This window comes from Hippopotamus amphibius, chromosome 11, assembly GCF_030028045.1.
Source record: "Hippopotamus amphibius kiboko isolate mHipAmp2 chromosome 11, mHipAmp2.hap2, whole genome shotgun sequence".
Lineage (NCBI taxonomy): Eukaryota > Metazoa > Chordata > Mammalia > Artiodactyla > Hippopotamidae > Hippopotamus > Hippopotamus amphibius.
Window position 1 is genome coordinate 80,412,672 of NC_080196.1, and position 23,544 is coordinate 80,436,215.

At 39.9% G+C, this 23,544-nt stretch overlaps 1 protein-coding gene across 5 annotated transcripts in view; it reads right to left on the reverse strand.

Annotated features, from left to right (window-relative positions):
- The window catches only part of AKAIN1 (A-kinase anchor inhibitor 1), a 67,872-nt gene that overhangs the window by 34,589 nt on the left and 9,739 nt on the right, over nt 1-23,544 (reverse strand). Inside the window, exon 3 of one of the 5 annotated variants that reach the window (XR_009048161.1) lies at nt 395-460. The exons of the other annotated variants lie outside the window; for them this stretch is intronic. The gene's annotated coding sequence lies outside the window, so the exon portion shown is untranslated. Of the gene's footprint in view, nt 1-394; nt 461-23,544 lie in introns of those variants that run through there. 5 annotated transcript variants of the gene reach the window in all.

Below are 23,544 nucleotides of genomic sequence, written 5' to 3' on the forward strand. Positions count from 1 at the left end.
TTCTTATCAGTTGTATAGAGGAGGAGGGACTATACTTAACCCAATACCATTTATTCTCAACCCAAGACATGTCTTGCATATGGCACTTAGTTAATATAAATGCTTTAGAAATTATAAAGCACTGTGTAAATCTGTCAGACGTTTTAATTCTCCTGGTCAAGTTCTGGCGGTTCTGAGTGTCCACTGTTTCATCCTCCATCACTGACAGCAGCCGGGAGAAGACGAAGAATCCAGGCAGTGTGAAAGGATAGAGCCCACTTCGGGGTGGTAGAGAGAGTACCTTGCGTCCTCTAACTTGGAGGAAGAGATGCTCAATATACAGAGGTTCCCCTCAAAGGAGACCAGTTTTACCTCTTTTTTCTTTCCTCTAATTCTAGTGTGCAAATTGCTTGTTGCTTGCTATGTATTTAAAACTATGTTGTAGATAGAAAATTCGTGCACCCAATGTCACATCTTGGTTCTGAAACATAAAATTGGTCAGTCATTCTGAATCTTACTTTTATCACCTATAAAAATGGGAACAATGATAACTTTGCTCTGTGTCTCTTTTTAAAATGATATGTAGAAGACAACTGAATGGCATGAAAAGATAATGGTACATTGTGTAAACAATCATGTTCAAAAATAATAGCCATGTCAAGATAACCTTTTTGTTTAACAAAGTGAAAGATGCAATTATAGAGACAAAGTCTGAGAAGCTGTATATAAAAATTAATAGTTGTTACTCCTGGATAATATTGTGATTTTTATTTTCTTTTTGATTATCTACGCTTATTAAAATTTCTAGAAGTATAATAATAAAAATTTCAAATGATGAAATATTGTTTAATTTTAAATGATAATGGTGAATGAGAAAATGCAGTAATTATAGAAGAGAGACATCTAAGCAGTCAGTAGCTAACTTACTACCGTTAAAACTCTGCACATTTGATTAAAAAGCAAGATCCAACAATATGCTATCTACAAGAAACCTACATTGAATATAATGATAAAGATACTAAAAGGATGGAAAATGATATACAGAATATAGCTACTATAAATGAGAATTGACTGTAAAGTCACTGCAAACAGTGAATTAGCAAATATGGAACCACTGCTCCCAAGGGAAATACAAGCATTAGGTTCCTGCAAGCCTCTGGCTACAACATTTTGGCCAACTGATCAATACATAACCTTGTTGTATGTATGTTTCTGTTTCAAGACACCTTATTTATTTGTTGTTTGTTTATTTTTTATTTTTGGCCCTGCCACTCGGCATGCAGGATCTTAGTTCCCCAAGCAGGGATCAAACCCGTGCCCCCTGCAGTGGAAGCGCAGTCTTAACCACTGGACCACCAGGGAAGTCCCAAAGACACCTTATTTAATACATGATGTCAATTTCTTAACATCAACCTCACAACCAACAGCACTGTAACTGATGCCTGAATGGAGCTTATCTAATAATTTCCTCCTCCACATGGCACACCACAACTTTCCTGTACTCAGGAAATGCCTCAGCACTACACTTGAGGGCCACATTAAACAGTGAAATCACCAAGAAAAGCACAAACGTGTAAAAAACTAAACAGACCACAAAAGGCACACTTGTTTACAGCATGAGAGCTGAAATAAAAAAAGGCAAACCATGACCTTGTTCAACCTCAGCTGGGAACACGTATGTCAAGCAACTCAAATTCCTTGCCATTCTATACATGTCCTTGAACAACAGAGAAAGTGCTGCAACTATTGATTTTGATTGATTTGTTTTACTAATAGATTTTAGTGAGTAGGAAAACTTACAAATACAGAATCCATGAATAATGAGAATCCACTGTACCACGCAAACACTACTCAAAGGAAACAAATATGACTGTTATTATCAGTCAAAACAGAATTCAGAGCAGGAAAAATTAGCAGAGATAAAGAGGGACACTACTTACTGATGAAAGAGACAAATCACCAAGGAAATATAACAATCTTAAATGTATATGCACCTAATAAGAGAGCAGCAAAGTACATGAAGAAAAAGTGAGAAACCAAAAGAGGAAAATCCAGTTTTTGCTAGAGGCTTCAGCACTCCTCTCCTAGTGACCAACAGACCAAGTAGGCTGAATATCAGCTAGAATATAGAATAATGAACAACATCATCAACCAACTGTATCAACATGACATTTATAAAGCACTCCACCTGAAAAGAGCAGATACATATTCTTTTCAAGTGCACATGAGCCATTCACCAGGATAGACCATACCCTGTCTGAAAAACAAAGCTTACCTAATTTTAAACAATTGAAACCATAGAAAGCTTATTCTTTTGACCATCATGAAATTAAACTGGAAATGAATAACAGAAAGATACGTAGGGAATCTTCAAATAATTGGAAACTGAACAACACACTTCTAAACAATCCATGGGACGAAGAGGAGGTATCAAGGAAAATTAGAAAATACTTTGAACTGAATGAAAATACAACATTAAAATGTATAAGATATTCTAAAGCAATGCTTAGATAGAAATTTATAGCATTAGATGCTTATATTAGAAAAAAAAGAAAGACCCCCAAATAAACAATGTAAGTGTCATCTTAAGTTTGGAAAAAGAAAGGCAAAGTTAAAGTAAGTAGGAAGAAAGAAATGATAAAGAGCAGAACTCAGTAACATTGAAAACAGGGAAAACAATAAGGAAAATCAATGAAATAAAAAGATCTTTCTTTGAAAAGATTTTTAAAAATTAACAAACCTGTAGCTAAAGTGTCAAACAAAAACAAATAAAAAACATAAATTTCCAGTATCAGGAACAAAAGGGAGACTCCCACATAGATTAAGCAGATAATAAGAATATTACAAAGAAATTTATTCATATAATTTCAACAAATTAAATGTAATGGACTAATTCCTTTAAAAACTAGCAAAAGTCAGCCAAGAGAAACAGAATGGTCCTATATCTATTTTAGAAATTTAATTCATGGTGAAAGAGCTCCCTACAAAGAAAACTCTAAGCCCAGATGGTTTCATTGATGAATTGTACCAAACATTTAAAGAAGAAATTATACTACACCATCTCTGCAGAAAACTGGAGAGATCATCTCCCATCTCATTTATAAGAACAGCATTATACTGATACAAAAACCACCCAAAAATAGTCATGAAAAGCAAACTGCAGACCAACATTCCTCATGAACACTGACAAAAAATACTCAACAAAATATTAATGAATTGAATCCTTTAGTATATGAAAAGAATAATGTATCATGACCAAGTGAGTTTTATCTCAGGAATGTAAGGCTGGTTCACTATTTGAAAATCAATTAATGTAATCCACCATATTAACAGTCTAAAAAAGAAAATCCACTTGGTCATATTACCACAAGCAGAAAAAAACATTTAACAACATTCAACATCTATTGATAATAAAAACTTGCAGCAAACTAGGAGTAGAAAGGAACTTCCTCAATCTAAAAGAGTATCTGCAGAAAATCCTACAGGAAACATCATACTTACCGGTAAAGACTCCATGCTTTCCTCTAAAACTGTAAACAAGGCAAAAATGTCCACTCTCACTACTTCTATTTAACATTGTACTAGAAGCCCTTGCCAGTGCAAAAAGGCATAAAACTAGGAGGGAAAAAAAAATATAAAATGGTCTCTATTTACAGACAACATGATTATCTAAATAAAAACTACAAAATTTACAAAATAGCTCCTATAACTAATGAAAGAAGTAGGTAAAATCATAGGAAACAAAGTCAACAGGCAAAAATCAATCATATCTCTAAACTGGCAATGAATATTTGGAAATTGAATTGTTTTTAACTGTCATTTAAATACTCCTCCCCTACGAGACATACTTAGGTGTTAGTCTATCAAAACATACACAAGATCTAAAAACTACAAAATATTGATGAAAGAAATCAAAGACCTAAATAAATGAAGAGCCATATCATGTTTATGGATTAGAGACTCAACATGCTTATGATATTAACTCTCCACAAACTGATCTATAGATTTCATGAAATTCCAATCAAAATCTCAGCAGATTTTATGTAGATATAGGCAAGCTGATTCTAAAATTTATACGGGAAAGCAAAAGAACTAACCAAAACAATTTTGAAAGAGAAGAACAAAGTTGAAGGGCTTCCACTACTTGACTTTAAGACTTACTGTAAAGCTACAGTAGTCAATATGTGTGTTGTTGGTGGAAGAATAAGATGAATGAAATAGAATAAACAGTCCAAAAATAGGCCCACACAAATATAGTCAAATAGTTTTTAACAAGTTACAAAAGTAATTCAATCAAGAATAGTGTCTTTCCAAAAATGGTATTAGAACAATGAGACCTTCATATGCAAAAAAAATTAAACTTGACCTGTAATTCACACCATATCCCCAAATCAACTTATTATGGACTGATTATTTGTTGTCCCTCCAAAATTATCATGTTGAGGCCCTAACCTCCCATGTGATGGTATTAGGAGGTGGGGCTTTTAGGAGACAATTAGGTTTAGATGAAGTGATGAGGGTGGACATCTAATCCCATGATTTGATCTAAATATAAAATTATAAAACTTTTAGAAAAACTTCCTGACCCTGGGTTATGAAAAAGTCTAAGATATCATTGAAAGTAAAATCTATAGAAGAAAAAACTCAATAAATTAGACTGCATCAAAATTTAAAACTTTTGCCCTTAAAAAAGGTAAAAAGTGTTAGAAGAATGAAGTCAAGCCACAATCTAGAAGAAAATATTTGCAAATCACATATTCAACAACAGATTTATATCCAGAATATATGAAGAACTCGCAGACATTTCAGTGAAAGAAGATACACATTCAACAGGGACCCCCCCCCCCCCCTTGTGGCACAGGGAACTCTACTCGATACTTTGTAATAACCTATACAGGAAAAGAATCTGAAAAAGCATGGATATATGTATAACCAATTCACTTTGCTCTACACCTGAAACTAACACAACATTGTAAATCAACTATACTCCAATATAAAATGAAATTAAATTACAAAAAAAGAAGACACACATATGGCAAATACTGATAAAATCCTAAAAGAAAATTACCAAAATCATTAGCTATTAGGAAAATGCAAAATAAAAATGACAATGAGTACCATTATATGCCTGTTAGAAAGACAAGGATGCAGATCAACTGGGACTCACAAACACTGCTGATGGGAATGCAAAATGGTACAACCCTTCTGAAGAACATATACTTACCATAAGATCCAGTAGTCCCAAGCCTAGGTATTTACTCTGGACAAATGAAAACCTATGTTTGCGCATAACATGTACAGGAATGTTTATCACAACTTTCTTCAAAATCACCAAGAACTGAAAATAACCTACACTTTTGGGGAAAGGGATAGACACATGTGAGTCCATTCATACCATGGAATACTACTCAACAATAAAAAGGAATGGATTCCTGTTGCAGGCAACAATGTGGATGAATCTCACTGACATTATACTGAGTGAAAGAAGCCAGTCTCAAAAGGTTATATACTGTATGATCCCATTTATATGACATTCTGGGAAGAGCAAATCTATCAGGGAAGACAAATCAGTGCTCACCAGAGGTTAGGGGTAGGAGGAAACCTCTAATCACACAGGGGTAGCAGGAGAATATTTTTTGGTACAATGGAACTGTTCTGTGCTCATTACACAGCTCTACGCGTGAGTTATAACTCACAGAATCGTACATCCAAAAAAAAGTCAATTTAACTGTATATAAATTTTTTAAAACAATAAATTAATAAAAGTAAAAAAAAAAAGTCTTATGCCAACAGAAGGGAATTTAAGTTGGCAGACTGTGAACCTTACAGTTAAGACAGTCTGCTATATAATTAATTTATTCATGGATCTCTCAGGAATTGGTAGAGGTTTATATAAATAAAGAAAAGCTATAACCCCCTTGCAATAAATATTTTCTTAAGTACTTCTGATAGCTCTCTCTAGAACAACTTTTGCTAGATGTTTTCCAAACTAATCTTAGAAGTCAAGGGACTGGTTAATTGCTTACAACTATACCACTTTTATTCCCTCTTGAAATCCTATCATACCTTGGCTAATTCATGTGCAAGAGAAGAGAGATCTTTTTGCTGACACTACCTCTTACTTGAAGGCAATCCAAACAGCCAAGTCTATATTAGGCCCATCTGCAGAGAGGTGCACTAACCCCTGAAGTATATACTAATCATTGGGGGAGAGGGGGATTGCCCAGGGATAAGGAAACTACTATCCTCACTTTCCACCTCATACTCTATTCTTTAATAGCTCTTCCTCAAGGGAGGAGGGGTTGCTAATCTGATTGTTCAGAGTCTTGAATTCTTTGGGTGAAACCATGGCACTGAAAAGACACATGAATTTGTGAACATCTTCTTTCTCATCGCGGAAGAGGCCAGGAAATATCCTGACATTCTCTTGTGTGCTTTTTCACTTCCAACGCCAATGTCCAGTGGTCTTTCTTCTTTCTTCCACTTAGACTTCGTGCACAAATTGGTAAGAATGCCCTGATATTCTCCCACAAAACCAACAGTATCATATGGGAGTTCAGACATTTCCTCCCAGAACGTTTTCTTTTTTCCCAAGTGGAAGCTTTTACTATAGTCACAGACTAAGTAACCTGGGTCAATTTAATAGCATGCACAGGAGCTAAAATATTTGTCCATGTTATTTCTGTCACCCTCTTTCCTTTAGCACTGGTGGTATGCTTATGTCTTCTCAAATTGCTCTATGAAGAAGGATTCTACCTTCGGTTTGGGAGTAAGAAACCAGAAGGAACAGATTAGATATTTCGGAAAAGCACAGGGCCTGCTTTGGCCTTTTGCCTCAGCCATGCGCCCCCAGCTTAGTTTAACCTATGTTTATTAGGGATATACAGTACTCGTGGAGAAATTTTGTAATTTTTTATTTCTCATTTAACTGTTACTCATTTTGTTTAACTCCTTTAGAGGGAAGAAGCAATGAGTGATAACAGCCTTCAGGTAACTGAATTCTCAAATAATTAGCAGTCTTGGCCCTTACCTTTAAGGGGTTGAACATTGGTAAGCACAAAATTAAAACCCTCTTAAATTACAAAGTCTGTGAATGGTATAGGAAGGAGGAAAAAGGTCACATTGAACTGTCTACCCTATGTAAACTGAAAAACCACCCAAAGATCCTGCACAACTTAAACCTGTTGCTTATAATCTGTAGATTAATTGAAACAAGAGAAGGCAAGAATATTTTACACTATATAATAAGAGTGAATCGTAACTAGAGTTACATGGGGTTGGCCAAAAAGTCCGTTCAGTTTTAAGTAACAATAAAAGACACATTTTTCATATTCACCAAGAACTTTATTGAACAATGTATTTCATTAGCCAAAGGAACTTTTTGGCCAACCCAATATAAAGTTATTTCTCCTTCATTCCATTGTACCACTGGACTCAAATTTGCTTCATGAATCTCTGTCACTGTTCACCTTGCCTTTAAGGTAAGCAAAGAGGCAGCAGAATCATTCAAAGGCAGGCCAATCTGTACAGGCAAGGCCAGAACTAAACCTCAGGCTTCTTGCCTCCCGTCGCTAAAATCCAGAAGAGCTACAATGAGTTTTGAAGGGCATAGTACCCCCGACCCAATTTTATGAACAGCTCGTTGTTCATCTGTAATTATATTCATTTTGAATTATCTAACACTTTCTATTAACTTTGGAATAATCATAGCACTTGCTTCTGTTCTCTCCCTTCCTGAGTGTCGGGTTGGCTTGGAGAAAGGAGTGGGGGAGTATTTCCCTTGACTTCGTACAAAACATCTGGATCCCCAGATTAAAGAGATTTAGAAGAGCAATAGTCCTAGAAATGAGGCTGTAATGCTGAAAATCTGGCAGAGTTAAAAAACAATTCATTGTTCTGATTTTCTTTCAGAATAATATCACTACATGAGCTACAGCCTATGATCAGTAGATGAGAAGGTAGTTAACGTAACATTTTTAGCACCCTGTTCTTATTGCCCCAAAATGCTTATGACTTTTCAAGAGAAACTCAAAATTGAAGAAATGATCCAAAAAGCGTTTCCCTGTGGGTTTCTGTACATATTCTATTCAGGTCAATTTACGCCATCTCTAACAGTTATAAAGAGATGGAACTAATACAAAACTTGGGGGGAAAAATGGAAAAATAAACCCCTATCTAAATAGCGGGCTGCTAAAGCCAGGTCAGTCCACTCCAGAAATTCCCCACTGCTCATTACACAATATTTCACCCATAGTCATGCTTTTAGAAAATATCTAGTTAACATCACCCAACAATGCTAACTGGACAACACCAGTCCATCCCCCCACCTCGGAAGTGTAAGAACACTTCCTTTGGGCTACGTCTGACCTCGGACCAAAAAGCAGCTATCCCCGAAACTGCTGAGGTATTTTGTCAGGAAGATAGGCTCTGTGGTATAAGAAAAAAAAGGTCAGAAAACTCCAGCTGAGGCTGACAAGACTATCTGGAACCCACCACCTGGTTGGGGGCGGGGGGGGGGGGGGCGGGCAGTGGTAAGATACTGCTTACTTCAGAGGGCAATTTGAAGATCAAATGAGATAACAACCTGAAAATCCTTCACAAAGTGCTAAGTAGCTACGAATGCAACAAGGAGCTGCTGTTTCCCAACTTCACAGATTCTGGGTTGATTGAATGTCCTTCACTGTACAGAACACTGTCTCCCCTTGAAATACTTGGGATGGGCAGCAGAAGGGCTCCTGGGCTCCCTCTAAGGCATTTCTCTGAGTCACTGCCTGTGGTGAGTGTCAGAACTGACAGAAACTCATTCCTGCCTCCTCAGCTTGCATGCTGACTCGGGGGGGTTGGGGGGTAGGGGTGGGTGACGGCAAGGTGGGACTTCCTTCTCTTCAGTTTTGCTGTTTGAATTTTTTGAGGCTGGGCTCCATTCTTACCTTTTAAGAATGCATTATACCTTTCCTCCCTAGCTATCCGAGGTCCACCACCACAGCAAATGCAAACCTACCTTTCAAGTTAAAAGAACCATAACAAAGTTCAAGACTTCCAGACCCCTCTACTCCTTTCCTTACTCCTTTTTCCCCCCACAGCGGTCTTCAGTGGTAGCAGAGAGAGAGCTTCCAACGTTAACAATGACCAGGCTTTCCCCACCACTCCCTAACTCGCCTGACCTCACCCGAAACGCACGCCCCTGTCCTTGCTGGGGGGCTGGGAGGCTCATCCAAATACACACACGCACATGCCGGCAGCCGGTCGACCGCAGGTAAATCTGACTCTTCGCCAACGTGTAGCCACAGAGAGCAGCAAAGGGACTGAAGTCCTTCACCGCCAGCTCCAAAAAGACACTGCAACCGCCAGCGGCGCCGCAGTAGCAGCCTCTGTACTGCAGCCTCCGGCCGCTGGAGTTTCAGACCGAATTCCTTAAGGAGTATCGCTCTTCCGTCCTTCGTCCCACTCCCTGGGCTTCACACACTTCTCTCCCCAGGAGGTTGGGAGGAACCGGGTCACTCTGCCACTTCAACGGAGGGGGAAGTGGCACTCGAGAAGGTTCCCACCGAACTAGCTCGAACCCACTGCTCTGTGCCCCATCCATCCACCCTCTCGCTCAAGCAGGCGCCTTGTGCTGCTGGCGAAGGTCCCAGTTCTCAAGGTGCCTGGGTCGGATGGGATACCGAGGAGCGGGCGGGAAGAGCAGCGGCGGGGCAGGACGAAGGCTGAGATTCTTAGAGGACAGATGGGGCGCGTCTGGGGAGAGGGACACTCTCCCTCCAGTCCCCTGCTCACAGACAGTAACTCCAAAACGCACAGGTGGGCCGTAAGGTAAAGGCCTTTTCTCCCTATCCTCTCCCTTCTCTTCCCTGCTCCCCTTCCGGACACCTGGTGAAAAAGCAAGGTGCAGGTGTACCTGGAGCGAATACCATGATTTCTTCCAGCTGCTGCGCCTCCAAGGTAAGAAGAGTCAGACAGACAGACGGAGGGTGGGCGGCAGGCGAGGACCTGGGGTTTGGTGCAGGTGGGCTCGCGGGGCGCGCGCCGGCCGCGGGTCGGGACGGTCAGCACCTCGGACAGCTCCCCGACGCGCGATCCCGGGGCCGCCGCGGCGCGCTCAGCCTCCACAATGCACTGCTCTGCCGGCGGCCACCGCGGCAGCAGGAGGAGCAGAGCGGACGCTGCTCAGTCCATCCCTCGTTCCCGCGCCGGCTCAGCGTAAACTGCTACTTGGGGAGCAAAACCCTTCTACCGCTTCCACGGAAGAGGAAGACAGAAAAAGTAATTGCCCGGCTTCCCGGCAGGGGGACAGCTAATTGCTCCTAACTACCTGCTGTCTCTCGCCCCCTTGGATATTGGACTGACATTTAGGATGCGTTTGCCCTTTTTTTTTTTTTTTTAATATATATAACTCAAAGAGCTTTACTCCAGAGGCTGACTCGAGTTCTTCGAGTTGGGCTGGCTCTGAACAGAGGGATGAGGCCTCCAAGTTAGTGGGTCCTTGGAGTCCATGACTCCTCTCTCGCCCTAAGTCCCAACCTTCTGCTTACGTCAGAAAGGAAGCTGGAGGGAAGGACGGGCTGACGATGGAGCGCGTGAGGAGGGCGCCGCTATCAGGCACCACTCCCGGGCGGCTCTGAAAGCTCCCAAGCTTGAAGGCCCTCAAGGTCATCACATTAGGGACCGCAGGGCTGGCCAGCCCAGAGGAAAGACCTTGGTGAGACGTGTCTCCTCCACCAACAAACACCCTGTGAAAGGTGGGGCCAACAGAGTTCCCTTCAAGTGTGAGAACAGCCCTGAAACCATCCAGACACATCAATCCTTCCCCTTCTTTCATCCAACTGAAAACCATAACCCTGTGTACACCGAATTCGACTCTAAAGATGCTGGGATGTGCTCCCACGCTTACTTCATGCTTCTAACACGCTGCTCATTTTAAAGCATTATCTGTTTTCCCCAAGAAATGCCTGTACAGTGTGGACAGCCCACACTAGACATTACCCAGATGGAAACAAATCCATCTGGGGTACAACCCCTGAGCTAGGGTGACATAAGAATTCTCTAGCCTCCAAGCAAATGTCAGTGGCTTTGGGTTTTAGCCTCTATTTTTGCAGCTGAGTGGAGTTTTCCAAGAACGAAGGGTGATCAGGGTCATCTCCAGTGTTGTACAGGGTTTCTTCACTTGCACCTCTCCCTGGAAAATGTAGCTTTTCTGAAAATGCAAGATTTCTTAATAATTTGGTTGGTGGCCATACGTTCTACCCTCTTTTGGCAGATATTAAGCATTCAAATAGCCTTATTGGCACTAGTTTTATTCAAAGCCATCTGATAGATTACAAATGCAAATAGTTTTACAGCTCTTGAACTACAGTTTGCATGGAGGCATATGGGCAGCCTGAGCATAAAACAATCAGTACTGCTCTTAGCACCTGGCTCAACATGGGCTTGAACAGATGGGGCCTGCCTCAGCAGCAACAAGATGCAAGTCAGCTGATGGGCAGGATGTGCATGCCAGGATGCAGTCTTCCCACTTCCCTAAGTTACACCTAAGGCCGGGACCAATAATGTTTCACTCTGTCTTTGCTTTATCACCAACAGAGGTGAAGCACTATTTAAAATAATCTTTAAATGATTGAAAGATTTCTTTCTTTTAATACGCTCAAAAGGGCTCTCTTTTACAATCTTAATTTTTTCAATGAGTTTATTCTCCTAATTCATAAACAATTACTCTTTATTAAGTTCAAGGAAAAGCACTATAGTGTAGGAAAAGAAAATAAGGCTTGGGAATCAGTCAGATCCAGGTAGAACATCTTCATTGTTTACTAGCTGTGTGACCTTAGATAAGTTACTTAACTGTATTATCTGCAAGAGAAGGATTAAGGTATCTTGAAGGTTTGTTGTGAGGATTAAATGTGATAATGGATTAATGGATAAATGAAGAGAGCACAGCCCCAATTAAACACATTCCAGGAAATTACTGACACTCTGGGAGTAGAGGACACCCTACAGGAATGCAAACTAAATATGTTAGATCAGTACTTCTCCAACTTGACTGTGCACATGAATCCCACAAATATCTTGTTAAAATGCAGATCACGACTCAGTAGATTGGGGTGGGGCCTGAGATTCTTCATTTCTAACAAGTTCCCCAGTGATGTGCACGCTGTAGGTGCTGCTGGTCTGTAGACTATATTTTGAGTAGCAAGGTGTCAATATATCAGCATTTAAAAAGAAAGAGATTATTTCCCTCTCCCCCAATATCAGAGTGCATCTTTCCAAATGTTAAATAAGGAAGGAACCCAGATGGATTCCCCCAGATTTCCAAGCTAGACAGAGGCCAAGATCATAGTAGAAAGAATGCCTGAAAAAGGTCCCAGAGCTCCTTTGATCAGCCTGCTGTGGCAACAGGAGGTAGCATGATCCAGTAAAAAGCAATGCAACAGGTCAAGGACAGAAGAAAAAGCTCGCTTATCAGCCCCATCCTTAGCTCTATTCTGCCCTTCTTCCCTGAATCATCTCTTCATTTTTTCTACCCAATACACCATGGCTACCTAGCCAGAGAACAATATACTCCCATTCTGGTTTTTGCTCATTTATATTTTAGTAAGAACAATTAACTTTATTCCCAGTAAAACCAAGGCACTTTAATAAGTTTTGAATTTAGTTATATCATCAGTAAATTTTATATTCAAAAATACTATTTCTAATTTGTACTACTAGTGGAATTGTTTTGATGGTTTACTTTCAATACCCTAAAAATGATACTAGATTTTTTTTTGATATCAATGTAAATGACCCATTTAACAACAGAATGCTTCCTAGGAAGATAAAAATTCCCTTCTATTCTACTCTAAGAGCCAGATTCTTTGACAGATCACTTATTCAGTCTTAGCCCACAACTGAGGCTTAAATTCTCAATACAACCTCACTCTGCTCTTTTTAAACACCTCCAACCAGGGCGAGTCACTCTCTGCTCAAACAATCCACTGCATTTTGAGAGAGTTATCTATCAGCGAGGCAGCCCCCACCCCCACCCCACTCCCACCATCCATCTCCTTCCAGCACCCTCATTTCCAGTTAATGATGGGAGTGGTGATGGGAAGCAAGGGAGTAAACAAGTTGGACAGATACCCCAACCTTCTTGCTCTGGTGCTGAGCTTGTCACACTGGGCACTCCTACCGCTACAGATACTTGAACAAGGTGCTGGATGGACTGGAAGGTACAGGAAAGAGAAAAAAAAAGTCTATCTTACTTGGAGACTTGGGAGAATATTTTATACAAAAATGAACATGGATATACTATGAAGTAGTGATTCATGTGACATATGAACACTAAATTGGAGACTCCAAAGAAATCACCATAGGCAGGTTAGGGCTGTAACTCTCAGACTTCCCCAAGTCCCATTCCCTATAACATTCATTTATTCTACTCTGTCTTTAGAGCTTTCACGGACATAAAAGTTTGAAAACCCATTCTGGTATCACTGTTTCCACGATTTGTAGTCCACCTTGGCTCCAGCCAGACCCCGATTCTTTCCACTCTATACTCATTTTAAATGCATTACTCAATCACTAAAATTTTAAATAATTTTTAGCATCTCTGAGGACAGTTGAAATAGATTGAAAAGAAGTATTTTCATTATGAAGCATTAAACCATAATTGTTTCCAAATGTCTTGGTTTGTAGGTTTCAATGATTACAGAAATGAAGTGCTGGAGAAGAACTCTTTTCTTCTCCTAAGAGCTGCTAGAAGTCGCTGAATTGGATCTAAGGAAACACACAGACATGAATTAAGCAGAAATTTAAAAGGAATAAGAGAATATGGTATGAAGAGGTGGGAAAATAGAAAACCTGAAGGAGGAAGAAGACATGGAAAAAGTAATCTTTGTGCTATCCATCTGCAAAGTCTTAAAGAGAGTGTAGTAAAAATATACAGGGAGAACAAAATGACATAAATTAGAATAAAATGAAGACAGGAGCTGGAATAAAGGGAAATGGAGGGTAAAAAAAAAACAGCTATACTACATTAAGAAAAGAAATGGGAAACGAATTTTGCAGGCTTAAAGAATACAAGACAATGTCTCTGTAGGTTTGCATTTTATGAAGCAGTTTATAAGTCCTGTGAGATTTTTTAAAAGGGACTATAAGATAGCCATATTTTCTGAAAGGGAACATCAGCAAAACCTCCCAAGATACATTAGAGCAGTTAAACTTTTATACGATGTTTATGGAAAATAAATATTTTCCTGAAAAATCACTCTGTTTGTAAAAAAATTTTTCCTACCAAAGAGCTTTGTATCCATATTCGTTATTGTACAAAAAGTTCTCCCAAGTGGCCAGATAAAACTGTTGATTCTACCTGATGACAGGAGAGAGAGAATCAGTTGAGGACAACATTCAAATTAAAACCAATCTGGTTAGTTTTTAAAGAGAAGCATAAAGCATTCAACTCATCTTCAAAATTGTGAATAGACACTATAAAACTTTACTCAAATTCTGAATGTATAGCTCTGTCTGTTTACATACAGGTTCCACACTAAGTCAATTTCAGAAGGGAATAATCAATGAGGAAAAAAAAAAGACTAGAAACAGAAGAGGTGAAAAGAGAAAAAGAGATAAGAAAGTAATATGGGAAAGGAAAGAAAAGACGCAAGAAATAAATGGAGCTCTCTGGGAAGAGCATATATAAAGGGAAAAAGATACAAGAGACAGAAAAATTGGCATATTGAGAGACTCAGATTTTTTTTAAAAAAAGAGAAAGAAAAAGGAGCTGATAAGCTTGTATACACACACACACATATACACACATATATATGTGTATATATGTATATATTTATATATGTATGTATATTTAAATGAATATATATATTATTTATAGACACACACAATGACAAAGAGGAGAGCCTCAGTACAGTCTGAATTGAGAAACTGGGTACTCTTCTCATATCCTGCTCACTTGGGCTCTATGTTTGGGAATAAATTTAACCATTACCTTTGGAAATACTTATTAATTTTTTAAATAATTGTTCCAAGCTCTTTATCTCTATTCAAAGGCTTAGTTCAGAATTAGGAGAGCCACAGTATACTGTACAGGGATTTTGGAATCAGAGAAGAATTATTCTTTAGACCATGGTAGCTAAGATCAAAACAATGCTGAGTCATTGGTTACTTTTTAACCTATTTTAAAAGTCAGCTTGTAACATAAGAGCCATTCTTTGAAACCACAGAGTAGGCAAAGATTTCTTAGATGAAACACAGAAAGGAGAATCATAAAACAAAATAATTGATAAATGGGACTTCACTGAAATTAAAATTTTCTGCTCTCTGAAAAACACTGCTAAGAAAATAAAAATACAAAGTACAGACTAGGAGAAAATATTCACAATATCTGACATATATATTCATAACTCTTGCAACTCAATAAGAAAACCACCCAGATAAAACTTGCCAAAATGTTTCAACTAACACTTGACCAGAGGAATATATTACTAATTGCCTATAAGCACACAAAGACTTGTCAACATCATTAGTTATCAGAGAAATGTACATTAATGCCACAGTGAGATATCATTACATACCCAGTAGAATGGGGAAAAGTAAAAGGACTAACAATGCCAAGTGTTGATGAGATATCATATAAGATAGGGAGCAACTAGAACTCTGATGGGAATGTAAAATGTTACAACCACCGTGGAAAACACTTCGATAGATTCTTATAACATTAAGCTTATACTTACTCTAAGACCCATGCATTCTACTCCTAGGTGGTTACCCAAGACAAATGAAAACTGTATCCACACACTGACTTATGCAGAACATTGACAATAGCTTTATTCGTAGCCAGAAACTAAAGCAAACTCAAAGCTGATCAACACTGTACGGCTACACAAATTGTGGCATATAGAGGAAATGATACTGATAAATTTCAACAATGTACAAAGCAAAAGAACCAGACAGGACAGAGTACACACTGTATGATTCCATTTATATGAAACTCTAGAAAAAGCTGAAAAAGCTATAGTGACAGAGAGCAGATCAGTGATTATCTGGGGTTTGGGGATATGGAGAGGTGGATTGGGACTGACTAAAAAGAGACACAAAGGAACTTTTTGGGGTGATGGAAATGTCCTACATATTTCCTTTTAGTGGTTACATGGGTATCTACGTGTCAAAACTCACTGAACTATACATTTAAAATGAGTGCATTTTATTTTATGTATAAAGTTGATCCAAAATAAGATCTACTATAAGTCGACCTAAAAAATGAGTTTGTAATAATTTAACGTTTCTAGTAAATAGAAACATGGGTGAGAATATCCTAAAAATGGAATATTTTGAGAGCCAGAATTAACTATAAAATATGTTAACTCAATTTTTCCTCATTCTTTAATGTTTTAAATCTAAAATAATTTCATGTTTTCTCGTCAACACTTTTGAATCGTATTTAGCTACTATGAATGACTGGTGAATAGATACACAATGTTACAATTTATTTGAAGTATAAGCATTGTTCATTTCTTCATTCATTCAACAAACATTTACTGATCACAGGATCAGTACTAGGAAGAGTATTAGACACTAAAGATTCAGAAGCATAAGACCCAGTAGCTTAGAGTCCAGTAGAGAAAAAGAGACAAGAAAAAGAAGCAAGGGAGAGGAAGAAGGAGAGAGGAAGACTGAGACCCAGCTGAAGTCTGCAAATACTTGTCTAGAGAGATGTCAAGCGCTATGGTCACATGAAGTCAGGTACAGATGTGTTAAAATATCTAAAGTAGGCCCAAGAAGGAGTCACTCGTGCTAATCCCCAATCAGGACACCAAAATTTAGCTAGTTTCTTTGCAGGGCTCTCCCAGAAAAGGAAGGTCTAGGCCCACCAATCAGCACTTTACTACCCAGCATAAGTAACCAGACCAGCTCCAAGATAGCCCTTTGCTCCACAAAGGAGAGTAACCTTGCTTTGACCAATCAGCAAATACCCAGTATAACTTCCTTGTTCCTGATCACTTTGGTCTGTGAAAACATCTAGCCTTGAGCTGGTGTTCAGACCTCCCCTTTCTTAGCATCCCTGAATCTGGATGCTGCCCGACTCGTGAATCATTAAACGATACCATTCAGATCTTTTCAAAATATATGATGGTTGGATTTTTCCTTTAACAGTTGAGAATGCACTTGACCAATGGGATCCAAGTGGTAAAGAAATTAAGGGAAAGAAATTAAGCCATGGGGAACTCTCTAAGGAGAAGGAATAAGAGGTTGTTCTAAATTAGAAGTTGTGAGGTTGAAAGACCAGTTCCACAAAAGCAAAGTAAGAAAGCTGCCAGGACTGGAGGCAGGATTTCTGGGCTTAAGGTGGAGTCCTGGAGGACAGCAAGGTCTTGAGGGCACCCCTGTAAGTGAATGCAGAACAATCCCCCAGGAGGAAGTGAAAGAACTCTGAGGTTAAAGTAGGGACTGTGGAGGGCATTCTGGACGGGGGTGGGGTGGACAATGAACCCCACAGCTTGGCTTCCATCAGTGGGGGTGAGGAGGGGAGTGCATACTTAGAAGTTGCCAGATAAATCTAAGGAGAAAATAGTTAAAAGGTCTTTGAATAAGCTAATAATGCTTAAGGAGCATGACAACATTTGGAAATTGAAATCGATAATTTTCACAGTCAGTAATTGATTTCTACGTCACTTTATGTAACAACATTAGACATGAGGCCGGATCTTATTGCTTTAGAGAGAGACTGACCTGAGTTGAGAAAATAAACACATTCTTTGCATTTGAATTTTAAAATAAGAGCTTGAAATGCAAAGCAGAGGCTAAAGTCTTGAAAGCTAAGGCTTTCAATCAATTGCCAGAGCAGAGGGGGAGGTTTTTTTGAGTTCCAGCCTCAAGGTTAAGTTTGTAAGATAAACAGAGTTTGCGTGAAAGGCGTTGGGAGGGGGGGGGCATAGCCAGTTTTGCTTTTGTTTTATTTTGTTTGAAAAATTCAAACCCCAAAGGAAATATCTTGCATTTGTTTTGTTTGAAAACACCTTTTGGGCTTGGAGGCAAGATTTTCTTTTTTTTTTTCCACAAGGACAGATAAGAAACTATAGATTTAAAAGGGACTGTGTCTTAGGCTGCTGGTCAGTCCATGGAGAGGTGGGGCCTCAAAAGGGAAATGACTGAGAGCCAGGATGAATTTGGGGAAATCCCAAGACCTTCATCTGACTTCCAAGGGTATGTAGCTCAGAAAGACCTCTAGCCTCTTGAAAAAATTTCCTGGCTGTGGCTAGAGGGATAAAATACCAACAGCGAAGTGAGTTGTCTGGGCAGATGACCTTGAAGGCCACCTCCTAGGCCCTTCCCAGCCCTAGAGAACTCTCATATACATAGAAGGGCTTAGACACATAAGGATGGGTGTTGAGGTCAGAATAAGGAAGGCTCCAGAGGGACCAGAGGCAAAAGTGAGACGTGGGCATCTAAGGTGACGTCAGGGATCAAGTCCCCCAAGCAGAGGACTGACCAAGTTACTCAGTACCTGCCAGGACACAGTTGGTATCTGCAAACTGGATACACCACCCCCACTTCTTCAGTTAAGACACAGCCTCAGGGCAAAGGTCCAAAATGGAAATCTTGTATTAGCTATTTAAAATCCAGAACTTTACTCGGAGGTCTCTGAAATGACTGAGGAATCAATCATTTTGACTGAGTCTGCCTAGAAGTAACTAGATTAAGTTTTCTACTATCAGACAAAATGATAAAAAGATTGGCTCTCAGTTATAAAAAATCTTTTGTCCCCAATCTGAAGGTATGGCCTGTGACTCTCTACCAGCCTCAGCAAATGTGTTTTTGAGTGTTTGTTCAGGACACTCACACAGCGGTCCTGGCTGGCCGAGATGCTCTTCCTTCCATCCCACACAGTTGTCTCTCATCCAAGTCTAAGTTTAGGTACTACTCCTCGGAGAGCTTTTTCCTGTCTAACTAATCTTAGTATGTCCCACCCCCAACTACTACACACACACACACACACACACACACATTTATTCTCTGTCAGGATCCTAGGTTCATTTCCGTTATCTCCCTTCCCTCAATTTGGTATTTCATTGTTATTTGATTACCTGGTTAGTGCTACACTGGTATCACCGTAAGGGCAGAAGCTGTGCCTGTTTATCACAATGGTCACAATGCCCAGCGTTCTAAAGGCAAGGAAAATGAGGCTCAGAGAGGTTAAGTGGTTTTGCAAAGGTCACACAGACAATAAATGGTAGAGCCAGAATTTAAACTCAAGCAAGAAGGATAAAAAAAAAAACTAAGTATGACTGACTGCACAGCATCACATTTTCTCTTTTCACAAACACTGAAGGCAATGGCCTGAGCCTCACTGTCCCTGGGGCACTACGAGGCCAATGACCCATGGACCCTCCCAAAGGCCAGGACACTGGAATGTGGGCCAAAACCAGTCTCCACTTCTTGGATGGGGGAATTTTTCAGTCCAAGGATGTTGTCTGTTGATGACAGAGTAGCGGTTTCTGATGGCACGCGGGGTCTAGTGGGGAGACACTACACAGATGAGGATGAAATAGGGCTCTATATGATTCAGGGATATTTTGGTGTAGCTTAAAAAACAAACCATTGGATAATTTTGTTTGGTTGTTTTTAATTACCACACTGCAGCAGCCATCCTTATCTCAATCCCAAAGCTCAGAACTTTCTTGAATGTGGTGACAGGTGGGCTGAGATCTTAGACTCACATTATTCAAAGATGTATTTGTCATCTTTCCTCCCATATGAACATTCTCCTGTGTTCTCATTCTCTCAACTGGAGGCAGCATCTTTCATCTACGCTGGGAGTCAACAAGTGATCCTTAACTCGCCTGGACTTTACTTTCTAAATATTTCTTAAATTTACCAGCTACTTTCCATTCCTATCACCCCTGCCCTAATCAAACCCTCATTCTCTCGCGCCTGGACTAATGCAGTAGCATTGTAACTGGTCTCCCCGTCTCCTGTTGTCATGTCCATCTGCTTATTTACATTCACCGCCCCTCTAGTCATCTCTTTCACAACCACTCACCTCTGTTTTCACAACAGGAAAGCGGTCAGACAGTGTGTCAATAAATGGGTGTGGCTGTGTCAATAAAACTTTATTTATAAAAACAGGCAGTGGGGCTTCCTAGGTGATGCAGTGGTTGAGAATCCGCCTGCCAATGCAGGGGACATGGGTTCAATCCCTGCTCCAGGAAGATCCCACATGCCGCGGAGCAACTAAGCCCGTGCGCCACAACTACTCAGCCTGTGCTTTAGAGCCTGTGAGCCACAACTATTGAGCCCATGTGCTGCAACTACTGAAGCCCACACGCCTAGAGCCCATGCTCCGCAACAAGAGAAGCCACGGCAATGAGGAGCCCGTGCACCACAACGAAGAGTAGCCCCCACTCACCGCAACTAAAAAGAAAGCCTGCCCCCAGCAAAAAAAGACCCAACACAGCCAATAAAATAAATAAATAAATTTATAAACAAACAAACAAACAAAACCAAAAAACAGGCAGTGGACCAGAGTAACCCCTGATTTACCACACAGTTACCAGAGTTATCTATAGAGAATGCAACACTACCACATAACTATGTCACTCCTCTCCGAAAGGAAAAAAATAAAACTTTTGATAAGCCGCACTGTCTATAAAAGAGCCACACTTCTGAAGGTGGCCTGCAGGTGGGATCTGGCCTCTGCCTGCTGTCTGCCTTTATGTCTCACCACTCCCTGCCATACCTTCCTGCTCCTGCCACACGGAACTGTGTCTAGTCCCCACACACATCGCTTGCTCCCTGACGTTCCTAGTCTGACATCTTCATCCATGTGCTTCCTCCTGCCCAGAATGACCTACTCATCTTTCCTCTTCACCTGGCTAATTCCTACTTACTCCTATAGAGAAGACCCAGGCCTCCTTCTGGAAGCTTCCTGCAATCCACATAGGATTTGGTGCCATCTCCTACTTCCCAAGAATCCCTGTTCATCTCTAGCATCATTAGTGCAGCACTATCATTAGCTGCTTGTCTCTCTCATGAACTATGAGTCCCTCAACAGAAGGTTTCTTATGTCTTATCCACTTTTTAATCCAATGCCCAGCATTTTCTTAGCACATAGTAAGAACCATGAACATTTTAAAATATTTATTAGATCTATGCATGTTTGAATGCATGCAATGAACTAGTTTGATTTTAAAAAGAGATTGTATAAATGAAACAGGGCTTGAATACTATCATTGTCTCTGCCACACACATCTTTTGTTACACACACATACACACACACACATACATACCTCAGGTCTGAATCCCATCTCCATGGCAAGATCATCAGTTCTTAGAAAGTTTGTATGGGCTTCTTTCATGCCCCTCAGAAGCTGTGGTTCTGGGGCCATTCTGGGCATCGTGGAAACAATTTTTCACTTTTAAACTAATATAATTTATGCAAAAGATCAGGTTTTAATATGAGCATTTAAATGCCAAACCAAAGAGGAAATTACTATTACTTTCTAAAATATTTTTTCTAAATAAATTTATGTCTCATCTACTTTCTGTGTGAGATTTTGTGCTTAAGAAAAGCAACATCTGTGGTTTATCCTGTCTTTAGGATAACACCCTTGTTTCTAGTTTTGGATGAACATTTGTTGATCATTTTATCACATGATAAGGATATATATTGAAAATACAATTTGAGTTCATACAACAAACTAGAAAAAAGCCATGTGGGAGAAAAGAAAGAAAAGTTAGGAGTAAGACCGATGTGCGTTTGCATATCTAGCTATGAGAATCTAAGCATATTTTCTAAATGCTAAATTAGAGAAAAATTAATACCCTGAACATAGGGTTTGGAAAAAAATTGATATAACAAATGATAAAACACAATACTTGCCCAATGAACAGCAACTAGAGGTAGCAACTGGAGAAGCAGTAGTAGCTGTAATAGAGGTAGCAGTTTTTGTTATTTAATATCAACTTTTATGACCTGGCTTACGTCCAAAAATCTATGTAGTATTTTCCTTTGTACAAAGCTGCCTTTCTTTTTTAATTTTATTTATTTATTTATTTTATTTATTTATTTATTCGCTGCATTGGGTCTTCGTTGCTGCACACAGGCTTTCTCTAGTTGCTGCGAGCGGGGGCTACTCTTCATTGTGGTGTGTGGGCTCCTCATTATAGTGGCTTCCCTTGTTGTGGAGCACGGGCCCTAGGCACATGGGCTTCAATAGTTGCGGCACATGGGCTTCAATAGTTGCGGCACATGGGCTCAATAGTTGTGGCTCACGGGCTCTAGAGCACAGGCTCAATAGTTGTGGCGCACGGGCTTAGTTGCTCTGTGGCATGTGGAATCTTCCCAGAGCAGGGCTTGAACCCGTGTCCCCTGCATTGGCAGGCGGATTCTTTACCACTACGCCACATAGGAAGTCCCAAAGCTGCTTCTTAAAGAAATGAGCTGAAAATAAATGAGTGTGAAACCCCTTTAAAATGGTATGAGAAAATAATGTTTAAGATTATTAATTAAGCTGTACACCTGAAACACTGTAAATCAGCTATATGTCAAGTAAAAATTTTTTACAAGATTATTCATTAAATATTCATCTGACATATCTTTGTGTAACACCTATGAAATGCAGAGCAGAGGGTTAATCACCCAGAAAGATATAAAATAAGATAGGATCCCTGCCCTCAAGAAGGTTCCATTCCAGGGACACCCCTGGTGATCCAGTGGTTAAGACTCCATGCTTCAAATGTAGGGGCACAGGCTGGATCCCTGGTCAGGGATCAATCCCACATACCGCGCAGCACAACCAAGAAAGAAAAGAAAAAAGAAGGTTCTGTTCTAATAAAGGAGAGAGACAGACATATAAACCGTCACATTGCAAGTCAGAATAGGATTAAGTGCCAGGTAACGGTGTAAAGAAAGAGCAAAGAATTCAAACAATGTACAGATTACGTCCAACTTTACAGAAGTGAGTTTTTTTTTCTCAAAATGAGTTTTATATAAGTTAAAATTAGAGAATCACTGGCAAAAAAAAAAAAGTGTAAAGGTAAACTTTAATGGACAAATACCAATGACATACAAGTCTCTGTCCATGGAAAAGCACTCATTTGACCCTGGTCCTGGGATTTGAGATTTTCAAATGAGCAGCTGCTCCAATACATAGGGAAAAATCTACACAATGCCAAGATTTTCACATATATTTAGTTTTGAACAATATAACGTTATTGTCTGCTTAATCTGTATGTACCCCACACACACGTACATACATATACAGTGTGGTATTATATTATCAAAACTGCCTGCCATGCAATTGCTTGTGTTCACATTTACACTTTTCACCTTCATGAACCTTGGAAAGGATAGTGTCCATTTCCATAAATCCTGCTCGCTCGCACTCCCCCGCCCCACCATAGCATCCTTACTTCTCCCCCGACAAGGAGTAACTTACTTGAGTGGTAAGTGGAGGAGAGAACCTGATACTTGATGACTCCACTCCTTCCCCTCTCGGCCTCTATTTAGGGAGCTGGCTGAGGGCGGAAAGCCTGTGTCCTCCTCTGTCCCTGTGTGATCACATCCTAAGGACGATGTGG